The sequence below is a fragment of the Schistocerca serialis genome, chromosome 8 (assembly GCF_023864345.2).
Source record: "Schistocerca serialis cubense isolate TAMUIC-IGC-003099 chromosome 8, iqSchSeri2.2, whole genome shotgun sequence".
Classification (NCBI taxonomy): Eukaryota; Metazoa; Arthropoda; class Insecta; order Orthoptera; family Acrididae; genus Schistocerca; species Schistocerca serialis.
This window is the reverse complement of record NC_064645.1, coordinates 280502055-280514577: the sequence shown is the minus strand read 5'-3', so window position 1 is coordinate 280514577 and position 12523 is coordinate 280502055. Positions and strand designations below refer to the sequence as shown.

The window sequence follows — 12523 nt, the reverse complement described above, 5'->3', positions numbered from 1 at the left end:
TTGAAACCTTGCTTCTTGCCAAATTTAATGATTCTAGGCCAACCCTAAGAGTTTTGATGAATGAGTTTGCGAGCATTAAAATATGTAGCATGTGCCGTATCTTTTGATTGCAATGGCTGAAAAGCTTCAACGCTCGTGGATCTTACTTGGTACGTCCAATGGTTTCCAACAGTCGGACAAACTGACAGACTAACGGACGGGTAACGAAATGATGGTATAAGGGTTTTGTTTCCACCGACTGAAGCACGAAACCGTAAAGATCAGTGTATGTAAGAAAAAGGAAATAGCTTCAGACACACATAAGCTGTCAGCATGTTTCCACTGATAAGGAAAACTCCCTACTGAACATCCCTCAGATTTAATGATAAGATGGCCCAGAGGATAGCCCGTCAAAAACTGGACACAGATCAAGCGTGAAAACAGGAAGAAGGTGTACTGAACTGTGAAAAAGGAGGCAAAACAGAAACAGTGAACGGTCCAAGCTCATGACTTGCAACATTTAGCGAATCTGAATAGCCACTGCATCGTGGTTATGTGATCACGGTGTTTCTCTGCCAAGAGACAGACAGAGAGTCGTGTCCAAATCTCCCTCGTGCCCCATTCTTTATTTTTAATTTTTCTGCACATTTTAAGCTTGTATCGGTGACTGCTTTTATTTTTATTCTTTCTTACAGTTCAGTACACCTTCCTCCGGTTTTCATATTTTATCTGCGTTCCGTTTTTGACTGGCTATCCACTCGACCATTTTACCACTAAATCTGAAGTGGGCGCGATGAGGAGTTTCCTTTGTGAGAAAGCTTCGAAGAGAGGGGTCGCAGTTATGATCCATGAAACATTCGAACAACTAACTAAGCAACGTTGGCGACGTCAGAATGGCCCCGCCCACTACGCATCGCAGTTGACGTCACTGGTAAGCGGCCAGCATACCGCAGCCGTGGGCTGCGCTGCGCTGAGCAGCACACAGTTGGCGAGGCCCCTCACGTGTCAGCATTTCGGAACGTGGATTTGCGTCATCGGGTCGCGATGATACGCCGCAGCTTCCAGCCCGCTCTGGCCGCTTCGCAAGTGGCCCTTGGCGGCCGCGTCCAGGAATATCGCCCGCCTGGCCTCGCTATATTTACCCGCCGCAGCCGATGTTCGATAATCGCCGGGAGCCAATCCAGTCGCCTCCGCGGCCATGCCTGCCCTGGAGTACTCTGGACCGCGCTGGAGAACGTGCCAGCGCCGCAGCTGCGGGGACTAGCGAGTGACGCAGAATATACTGCGTTTTATGAGCAGAGCTGCATCGTGCCCTGTTAAAGTTTTAGCAGCTATAGCAGGTCAAAAATACTGGACCCAGCCGAAGCCTGTTACCAGGGGCTGGATACTGGGGAGTTACATATGCTCCCGTTACGGTGTGCTATTTAATATAGAAAGAGTCATTGCAGGCCATTGATTACTTACGTGTGTGCACTGCATAATGCTTACTATAATTCATCGTTCAATAAACGGAGCATCCCAAAGAAAACTGCAGCAAGTGATACTGAACCGTCAAACAAAAACTCAAGTACACATGTTATTCCAAACACGTTATCATAGAAGTACGGCCCAGGAGATGCTGGTGAAATGACACACACTGCTAGGGTTAACTTTTTATTTCAAAAGGCTTTCTCAATAATAAACCTTTAAGTCTGGCATTTAAAAAATAATATTTCATAAACAATTTCGAATAGCTGACAAATTTTCTTTATAAGACAACAATTAAAAATTATTCTTTTAAATAGCCGGCAAATTTTCTCTATGTACAAGATATTGCAAGGTATGACGTTAAGAACTTCCCAATAGTAAGATTTTAACTTGACGTATATACACACTACTGGCCATTAAAATTGCTACACCAAGATGAAATACAGATGATAAACGGATATTCGTTGGACAAATATGTTATACTAGAACTGACATGTGATTACTTTTTCACACAATTGGGTGCATAGATCCTGCGAAATCAGTACCCAACAACCTCTCGCCGTAATATCGGCCTTGATACGCCTGGGCATTGACTCAAACAGAGCTTGGATGGCGTGTACAGGTACAGCTCCCCATGCAGCTTCAACACGATACCACAGTTCATCAAGAGTAGCGACTGGCGTATTGTGACGAGCCAGTTGCTCGGCCACCATTGACCAGACGTTTTCAATTGGTGAGAGATCTGGAGAATGTGCTTCCCAGGGCAGCAGTCGAACATTTTCTGTATCCAGAAAGGCCCGTACAGGACCTGCAATATGCGGTCGTGCTTTATGCTGCTGAAAAGTAGGGTTACGTAGGGATCGAACGAAGGGTAGAGCCACGGGTTGTAACACATCTGAAATGTAACGTCCACTGTTCAAAGCGCCGTCAATGTGAACAAGAGGTGACAGAGACGTGTAACCAATGGCACCCCATACGATCACGCCGGGTGATACCCCAGTATGGCGATGACGAATACACGCTTCCAATGTGCGTTCGCCGCGATGTCGCCAAACACAGATGCGACCATCATGATGCTGTAAACAGAACCTGGATTCATCCGAAAAAATGTTTTTCCATTCGTGCACCCAGGTTCGTCGTAGAGCACACCATGGCAGGAGCTCCTGTCTCTGATCCAGCGTCAAGGGTAATCGCAGCCATGGTCTCCGAGCTGATAGTCCATGCTGCTGCAAACGTCGTCGAACTGTTCGTGCAGATGGTTGTTGTCTTGCAAACGTCCCCATCTGTTGACTCAGGGATCGAGACGTAGCTGCACGATCCGTTACAGCCATGCGGATAAGATGCCCGTCACCTCAACTGCTAGTGATAAGAGGCCGTTGGGATGCAGCACGACGTTCCGTATTACCCTCCTGAACCCACCGATTCCATATTCTGCTAACAGTCATTGGATCTCGACCAACGCGAGTAGCATTGTCGCGATACGATAAACCGCAATCATGATAGGCTGTAATCCGACCTTTATCAAAGTCGGAAACGTGATGGTACGCATTTCTCCTCGTTATACGAGGCATCACAACAACGTTTCACCAGGCAAAGCCGGTGGACTGCTGTTTGTGTATGAGAAATCGGTTGGAAACTTTCCTCGTGTCAGCACGTTGTAGGTGTCGTGACCGGCGCCAACCTTGTGTGAATGCTCTGAAATGGAAAGCATTTGGATATCACAGCATGTTCTTCCTGTCCGTTAAATTTCGCGTCTGTAGCACGTCATCTGCGTGGTGTAGCAATTTTAATGGCCAGTAGTGTATATAAGACAACAATTAAATAAACTCTTTTAAATAGCTGCTAAATGTCTGTATGTAAAAAATATTGCAAGGTATGATGTTAACAACTTCCCCATAATAAGATTTTAAACTTGTTATATCTATAAGAGAACAATTCCTTTAAAAAAAACCTTTAAGTAACTAGTTTGTACTAAAGCTAAAATGGTTGTCTCTCGCCAGTTAAACAACTTACATTACACCTGAAACTTCCTAGCAGATTAAAACTGCGTGCCGGACCGAGACTCGACCTCGGGACCTTTGCCTTTCGCGGGCAAGTGCTCTACCGACTGAGCTACCCAAGCACGACTCACTTCGATTCCGCCAGTACCTCGTCTCCTATCTTCCAAACTTCACAGAAGCTCTCCTGCGAAACTTGCAGAACTAGCACTCCTGGAAGAAAGGATATTACGGAGACGTGGCTTAGCCACAGCCTGGGGGATGTTTTTAGCATGAAATTTTCACTCTACAGCAGAGTGTGCGCTGATATGAAACTTCCTGGCAATTTAAAATTGTGTCCCGAGTTCGAGTCTGGCTCCGGCACACAGTTTTAATGTGCCAGGAAGTTTCATATCAGCGCACACTCCGCTGTAGAGTGAAAATTTCTTTCTAGACTCCTGGAAGTGGAAAAAAAGAACACATTGACACCGGTGTGTCAGACCCACCATACTTGCTCCGGACACTGCGAGAGGGCTGTACAAGCAATGATCACACGCACGGCACAGCGGACACACCAGGAACCGCGGTGTTGGCCGTCGAATGGCGCTAGCTGCGCAGCATTTGTGCACCGCCGCCGTCAGTGTCAGCCAGTTTGCCGTGGCATACGGAGCTCCATCGCAGTCTTCAACACTGGTAGCATGCCGCGACAGCGTGGACGTGAACCGTATGTGCAGTTGACGGACTTTGAGCGAGGGCGTATAGTGGGCATGCGGGAGGCCGGGTGGGCGTACCGCCGAATTGCTCAACACGTGGGGCGTGAGGTCTCCACAGTACATCGATGTTGTCGCCAGTGGTCGGCGGAAGGTGCACGTGCCCGTCGACCTGGGACCGGACCGCAGCGACGCACGGATGCACGCCAAGACCGTAGGATCATACGCAGTGCCGTAGGGGACCGCACCGCCACTTCCCAGCAAATTAGGGACACTGTTGCTCCTGGGGTATCGGCGAGGACCATTCGCAACCGTCTCCATGAAGCTGGGCTACGGTCCCGCACACCGTTAGGCCGTCTTCCGCTCACGCCCCAACATCGTGCAGCCCGCCTCCAGTGGTGTCGCGACAGGCGTGAATGGAGGGACGAATGGAGACGTGTCGTCTTCAGCGATGAGAGTCGCTTCTGCCTTGGTGCCAATGATGGTCGTATGCGTGTTTGGCGCCGTGCAGGTGAGCGCCACAATCAGGACTGCATACGACCGAGGCACACAGGGCCAACACCCGGCATCATGGTGTGGGGAGCGATCTCCTACACTGGCCGTACACCACTGGTGATCGTCGAGGGGACACTGAATAGTGCACGGTACATCCAAACCGTCATCGAACCCCTCGTTCTACCATTCCTAGACCGGCAAGGGAACTTGCTGTTCCAACAGGACAATGCACGTCCGCATGTATCCCGTGCCACCCAACGTGCTCTAGAAGGTGTAAGTCAACTACCCTGGCCAGCAAGATCTCCGGATCTGTCCCCCATTGAGCATGTTTCGGACTGGATGAAGCGTCGTCTCACGCGGTCTGCACGTCCAGCACGAACGCTGGTCCAACTGAGGCACCAGCTGGAAATGGCATGGCAAGCCGTTCCACAGGACTACATCCAGCATCTCTACGATCGTCTCCATGGGAGAATAGCAGACTGCATTGCTGTGAAAGGTGGATATACACTGTACTAGTGCCGACATTGTGCATGCTCTGTTGCCTGTGTCTATGTGCCTGTGGTTCTGTCAGTGTGATCATGTGATGTATCTGACCCCAGGAATGTGTCAATAAAGTTTCCCCTTCCTGGGACAATGAATTCACGGTGTTCTTATTTCAATTTCCAGGAGTGTATATTACACCTGTCAGTTGGTACAAGATAAATGTGAATAAGCCAGCACACAAACCTTCACATTTAAGGCAGCTCCTAAAAAGTTTTTCCTTAGCTCGGTGTAAAGGGGCCCAAATCACAATAGGCGGAATAGTTATTGGTGGTCTACAGTGCCACAGCAGATCAGCCCCAAAACTTCCATTACAAGCCACCACCTCCCAGAGTTACCCAAAACCAGAAGGTGTAACAAGGACGGTGCCTGCACAGACTCCGAACCACAGAGACACGCGACACCCACCCTAAATCACCCAATCGAAGTGTGAATGAAACGGCCCGACCAGGAAGCAATTACCACATTCCCGCGGACAGGCAACCGAAAACTGTGTTGGGAAGACCCTAACAAAACCACTGTTGGAGAAACTCATACGCTTCACTAGAACCTGAAAAACCCCGTCTTATATAACTAACTCTGTTACATAAAAACAGTACTCAACTTCTCACACTCCACCACAGCGCCGGGAACAAGTTGTACTTCCAAATGCTCGTCAGAGCTAACAGCTGCCAGTGGTTTCAACGGCCGATAAGAAGACATACGGTCCCACGCGCTGATCTCCTGCACCACGGCTTCTAAGCTTCATAAGCCATGTACATGCGGGTAAGGCAGACTTAGCCCCTGACAGCCAAGAGGTCGGACAAAGCACGTGGCTAGCAGTTGACGACCCCAAACAACAGGGCCCCGCTCGCGCCACCACCTCTCTCGGTCACCGCCCAGTACGTACTCCTCGATCGCCACGCGACCGTATACTTGCTCCACCTCCCGCCAGAGGGCGGTAGCGATCCAAACAGCGCGCCAAACCGAAAGCGCCACCGCGAGCACTAGACGCGAAGCGAAAGCAATCCGCCTGGCGCGCTTTTCGAAGAGCCGGACATAGCTGCGACTCAGATACGTTCTCAAATGAAAAACATGGCGTATAAAGTTCTTTGAACACGAGAAACAGTAGTGTCTTATTTGTAGCTGTTGTGGCCTTTAATCAGAAGGGTGGTATAACGCAGCTCATCGTCCCTCTTCATCTCCTGATAACTGACAGTTACATCCTTTTGAACCTTCTTACTGAACTCATCCCTTTGTTTATCGACAACTTGTACCCTCCCCCCCTCCCCCCCCCCCCCCACACACACACACTTTCTTCCATTATCAAACTGACGATTTCCCCATGTCTCAGGATGTGTGCTATCAACCGATCCCTTCGTTTAGTCATAGCGTGCCATAAATTTATTCCTCTACATTAATTATTCTACCCATCTAATTTTCATAATTCTTCTGGAGCAGCACATTTCAAGAGAGCCTCCATTTTCTCCTTGCCTAAACTGTTTATCGTCCACATGTCTATTCTATACAAGGCTACACTCCAGACAAATAGGGGAGAGTGTTGTACCTAGAAGGCAGTGTACCTAGGAATACACGACGTTGCTTGATCGGTACTTCAGTCTAGTGACTAATTTTAGAATCACTTGAAGGAATGCACAATGGAGACCACCATTAGCAGTTTTCTCCATTTTCTAGTTTTTGTTGTTGCTAGACGTGAGGTTACGTTTCGCACAGCATTTGTTAATATTTTGGGTTCTACGCACTTAACTGCTTTATGGTACGTTAAAGCCATTTGGAACACATTGTTAATTCTTTAGATAGAGGATTTTATACTGAGTAAAACGCTATGTATGTTTAGAGCTGTTTATGGAACATGTGGACAGCTAAGCCTTATTTCGTTCGTTATGTACCTTGAAAAAGAATAAGATATTTTAGCGGAATACGTGATACTTTCAAATGAACTGAGTTTCTTTAACGTCTTAAACATTTGACATGTCTTCAAAATGGAATTTTCTATTAGTTACCAACAGCTTCTGTTTCAAAGTGTCTTGAACTTCTAACTGGTTTTTGATACTGCTTCTGCTTAATTTGATTTCACTTACCGATTTTTTGACGTGTTGAAGAGTTCTAATGTAACAAATAGACTACTAAATACAGTATTTACGTGATTTTCTCCATTGCAGCTCTACTAAATTTCAATCGAATATTTGTTCCTAGTTACATGATCATGTTCTGCCAACGGCCTTGCCGCAGTTGTAACACCGGTTCCCGTCAGATCACCGAAGTTAAGCGCTGTCGGCCTGGGCTAGTACTTGGATGGGTGACCATTCGGTCTGCCGAGCGCTGTTGGCAAGCGGGGTGCACTCAGCCCTTATGAGGCAAACTGAGGAGCTACTTGATTGGAAAGTAGCGGCTCCAGTTCTCGGAAACTGACATACGGCCGGGAAAGCGGTGTGCTGACCACATGCCCCCCCATATCCGCATCCAGTGACGCCTGTGGGCTGAGGATGACACGGCGGCCGGTCAGTACCTTTGGGCCTTCATGGCCTGTGCGGGAGGAGTTTAGTTGTGGAGCTTAGTTTTGCATAATCATGTTCTACTGTGGAACATATTTTTTGACATTTGAAAAGACCTTAATTTTCCGGAGTAATTTTTATAATTTCAGAATAAGACTAAAGCGAGTAAAAATGAATGTCATTATTTAAAAATTGAATGGGAAAATATATTGAACTTCTAACACAGGGCTGGAAGTGTGCCACGATACTATACAGTCTCCTTACTTGAGTAAAGACACTCCGATACTTAAATCTGTATTCAATGTTAGCAAATTTCTCTTTTTCACAAATGCTTTTCACGTTGTTTCCAGACTGCGTTCTACATCCTCGTGACTTTTCTTGCTGTCCAATTAGCAAAACTGACCTACTAATATTCCCTCCAGCATCAACAGGTTTAATTCGACTACCCCCCATTCCTTTTTTTTTACTTCAATTTACGTCAAAATTATAACCCTCTTTCTAGTCGCCAACCATTCCAGTCAAATGTTCTTCCCAGTCATTTGCCGTCTCTGACGCAACAACAAAATACATCAGCAACCCTCAAGCTTTTATTTCCTGTCCCTGACCTTTAATTAGTTTCAATTTGCAATAAATTGCGTTCATTGTGAATAGGGTTTTAGAAAAAAGCATTTTGTTGCTATGCGATTAACTCCTACCACTGCGACCTAAATCCAATCAGATCGATATTCTTCTTTCTTCTACTTCACTTCTTGGAATAGGTTTCCTAGCGTCTTCCAGGTACATAAATACCATTTCTTCCTTGGTCTTCCGACGTTTAACCTCCCATACGACTGAAAACTAATGCCAATTTTGGGTGTCTTGTATTCTCCAAAACATGTCCAAAATTAAACTCACCGAATTAAATGGTAGTCACTTTCTCAAGGCAGCACGCCGGTCACTTCGTAGCGCTGTAGATAGTGCATAACTGCAGAACCGATACCAAGTGGTCATGTGATCACTGCTGACGCAAGTCATGCGATGACTGTTGTGTGTATGTCTGTCGGCTGCGTGGAATAAGTCCAGTAAAACGGAAATGCCGTGTGGCTAGGGCCTCCAGTCGGGTAGACCGTTCGCCTGGTGCAAGTCCTTCGAGTTGACGCCACTTCGGCGACTTGCGTGTCTATGGGGATGAAATGATGATGATAAGGACAACACAACGCCAGTCCCTGAGCGGAAAAATCTCCGGCACAACCGGTAATCGGACCCGGGCCGTTAGGTAAGACATTCCGTGGCGCTGACCACTCAGCTGCTAGGGGCGGATCAGTCCAATGAGTTGGCTCGTCATGCAGACATGACAGAATGGTAGGCAGTAACTATCTTGTTTCTGCGTGTCCACAACGTGAATCAAATTGCCTAGTTTATTAGTGTATTAACATGGACTCCCTAACGTGTCTAGAAGGACAGTGTACCACTCAGTCATGTACCACAGCGTAGGAGCAGAGGTGGCAAGTAGATACAAACGGACAGTGAAAGGAGACGAGTGAAAATGCTTCTCAGGAATTGCTGGTATCAGGGAATGAAGGTCCATTTCAAACAGTTTCGAAGCGAACACTGCGAAGGGGACCCTATGAAGACGTTTGGAGTCGTGTACCTCAGAAAAGGCCATTGCTTACAGCAACACATAAGGCTGGACGTTTACATTGTGTCAGACGATACAGAAATACCGTACATTAGCTGCCTTGAGGCGTGTAGTGTGAACCCATGTGGCGATTTTGCCTCTTTCCGAATGGTGCAACGCGTTGTACACCGACGGCTTAATGGGGCGTTTAGCCGGAAGTATGTGTGTAAGTTTTACTTCAAGCCACAGTTGATTCCGAGATGTTTTGAGGGTATTTTTCATAACATCACTTGGGCCGACTAATTCAGGTTACCGTGAACACGAACTAGGATCTTCATTTCAACATGGTCGGTGATTAAGTGTTGTCCTATATAGTACATTTTCAGTATGCTGCGGACATTCCCGTCTCCCAGGGTGACGACAACCGTGTTTACTGGGCTGTACGCAGGCGTTCCTGGTTTGAGGAACACTCTTGCTGCCTATAGCAACTCGACTGGCCCACTAAATCAAGCTTAATCCACATAACATACACCATTTGATCAAAAGTACCCAGAAACCCCTAAAAACGTACTTTTATCATATTAGGCGCATTGTGCTGCCATCTACTGCCAGGTACTCCATATCAGCGACCTCAGTAGTCATCTGATATCGTGAGAGAGCAGAATGGGGCGCTCCGAGGAGGTCACGGACTTCGAACGTGGTCAGGTGATAGGGTGTCACTTGTGTCATACATCTATACGCGAGATTTCCACACTCCTACCGCGGGACTGCTACGGTCGCAGGTTCGAATCCTACCTCGGGCATGGGTGTGTGTGATGTCCTTAGGTTAGTTAGGTTTAAGTAGTTCTAAGTTCTAGGGGACTTATGATCTAAGATGTTGAGTCCCATAGTGCTCAGAGCCATTTGAATCCACACTCCTATACATCCCTAGCTCCACCTCGTCTGTTGACTGACAGAGGCCGCCGACAGTTGTAGAGGGTCGTAATGTGTAATAGGCAGACATCTACCCAGACATAGGAATTCCAAACTGCATCAGGGTCCACTGCAAGTACTACGACAGTTAGGCGGGAGGCGAGAAAACTTGGACTTCATGGTCGAGCAGCTGCTCATAAGCCACACGTCACGCCGGCAAATGCCAAACGACGCCCCGCTTGGTGTAAGGAGCTTAAACACTGGACGACTGAACAGTGAAAAAACGTTCTGTGGAGTGACGAATCACTGTACACAATGTGGCGATCCGATGGCAGGGTGTGGGTATGGCGAATGCCCGGTGAACGTCATTTGCCAGCGTGTGTAGTGCCAACAGTAAAATTCGGAGGCTTTCATGTTATGGTGTGGTCGTGTTTTTCATGAAGGGCGACTGCAACCCTTGTTGTTTTGCGTGGCACTGTCACAGCACACGCCTACATTGATGTTTTGAGCACCTTCCTGCTTCCCACTGTCGAAGAGCAATTCTGGGATGGCGATTGCATCTTTCAAGACGATCGAGCACCTATTCATAATACCGACCAGTGGCGGAGTGGTTACACGACAATAACATCCCTGTAATGGACTGGCCTGCACAGAGTCCTTACCTGAGTCCTATAGAACACCTTTGGGATGTTGTGGAACGCCGACTTCGTGCCAGGCCTCAGCGACCGATATCGATACCTCTCCTCAGTGCAGCACTACGTGAAGAATGGGCTGCCATTCCCCAAGAAACCTTCCAGCACCAGATTGAACGTATGCCTGCGAGAGTGAATGATGTCATCAAGGCTATGGGTGGGCCAACACCATACTGAATTCCAGCATTACCGATGGAGGGCTCCACGAACTTGTAAGTCATTTTCAGCCAGGTGTCTGGATACTTTTGATCACTTAGTGTAGGAACAGAGGTAGTACATAGATTCTGCTTGCAATATTGAATATTATACAGCAGTCAACATCTTTGGAAAACGATAGCTCAGAGTGATTTAATGATCTATGACTGGCTTCAGCTGAGTATAGTGTATCTGAAGGAACTTGAGGACTCTTCCTTGCAGAATTGAGTTCATTATGAGTGACAGAGACGATGCCTAATTTTTTGTCCGGTGTGCTTAGCTTCAAATTGTAAACCACATGGGAGGAGAACCTTTGGAGCACCTAGCGATTTGGGACATAATTAAAAAAATATCTGCAAGAAATGCCCAAAATATTAGTTGAAAATTTTAAAGGGACTGACACTAAGATAATTAAAGAAGCAAAACTACTAGAGGTTAAAGCGTTTGGTCATGGTAGAAAAACTGGAAAAGGAGAAAGGCGTCCTGTTGTTTTAAATGGAGCAGGAACTTAAAAAGTTTGTTATATGGATTGGACGTAAAAGTGATGGTGAGGACGTCACATTTACAGAATCGGGTTGAAAGTCTACCGAGAGGACAACAGGACATTCTGTTAAACCAGATGAAACCTCCGTTGGGAGACAAGACTTATTAACAGACTCGACAAAATCTGCATCTACATATGTCGTAATCTATGTTAATGAGGAGACTTCAAAAAGTGTAGGTGCTCAATGAAAGGTAGATTTCACATAAAGGTAAGACACTTTATTCATAAATAACTACTACCACGTGTACTACTATCTTCCCTTTTGTTATTTCACGTAACGCTCGTTCGACAACTGCATACGAGGTGCGGCTAGAAAAAAACCGGACTGATGCTGGAAAAAACATTTATTTACAATTTCATGTTATCTCCTTCAATGTACTCTCCTCCTCGGTCTCTACACCGCTCCAAACGAATTTTCCACTGTTCATAGCAATGCTGCAGATCATTTTCGGTAAGTCCATACATTACTTCCGTCGTTTTTTCTTTTACTGCTTCAACAGTCTCAAATCTAGTTCCTTTCAAAGCTGACTTGACTTTAGGGAAAAGAAAAAAGTCACAGGGGGCCAAATCAGGTGAGTAGGGTGGATGATCTAAGATGGGAATGTTGTGTTTTGCCAAAAACGTCTTCACTGACAACGCACTGTGAGCTGGGGTATTGTCTTGGTGAAGGATCCATGACTTTTTTCTCCACAAATCGCTCCGTTTTCTCCGTACTCGCTCACGTAGGGTAGCCAGGACGCTAATCTAGTAATGCTGATTCACTGTTCGTCCATCTGGTACCCAATCAATGTGCACAAACCCTTTGATGTCAAAAAAAACAATCATCATTGCCTTGAATTTCGATTTTGACATTCGTGCTTTTTTTTGTCGTGGAGAACCAGGAGTTTTCCAATGCATCGATTTTGTAAGAAGGTGGGATCA

At 46.7% G+C, this 12523-nt stretch overlaps 1 pseudogene; it reads left to right on the top strand.

The window, feature by feature from the left end:
- Positions 1–7380: 7380 nt before the first annotated feature.
- Positions 7381–7498, top strand: LOC126417932 (5S ribosomal RNA; annotated as a pseudogene).
- Positions 7499–12523: the final 5025 nt, after the last annotated feature.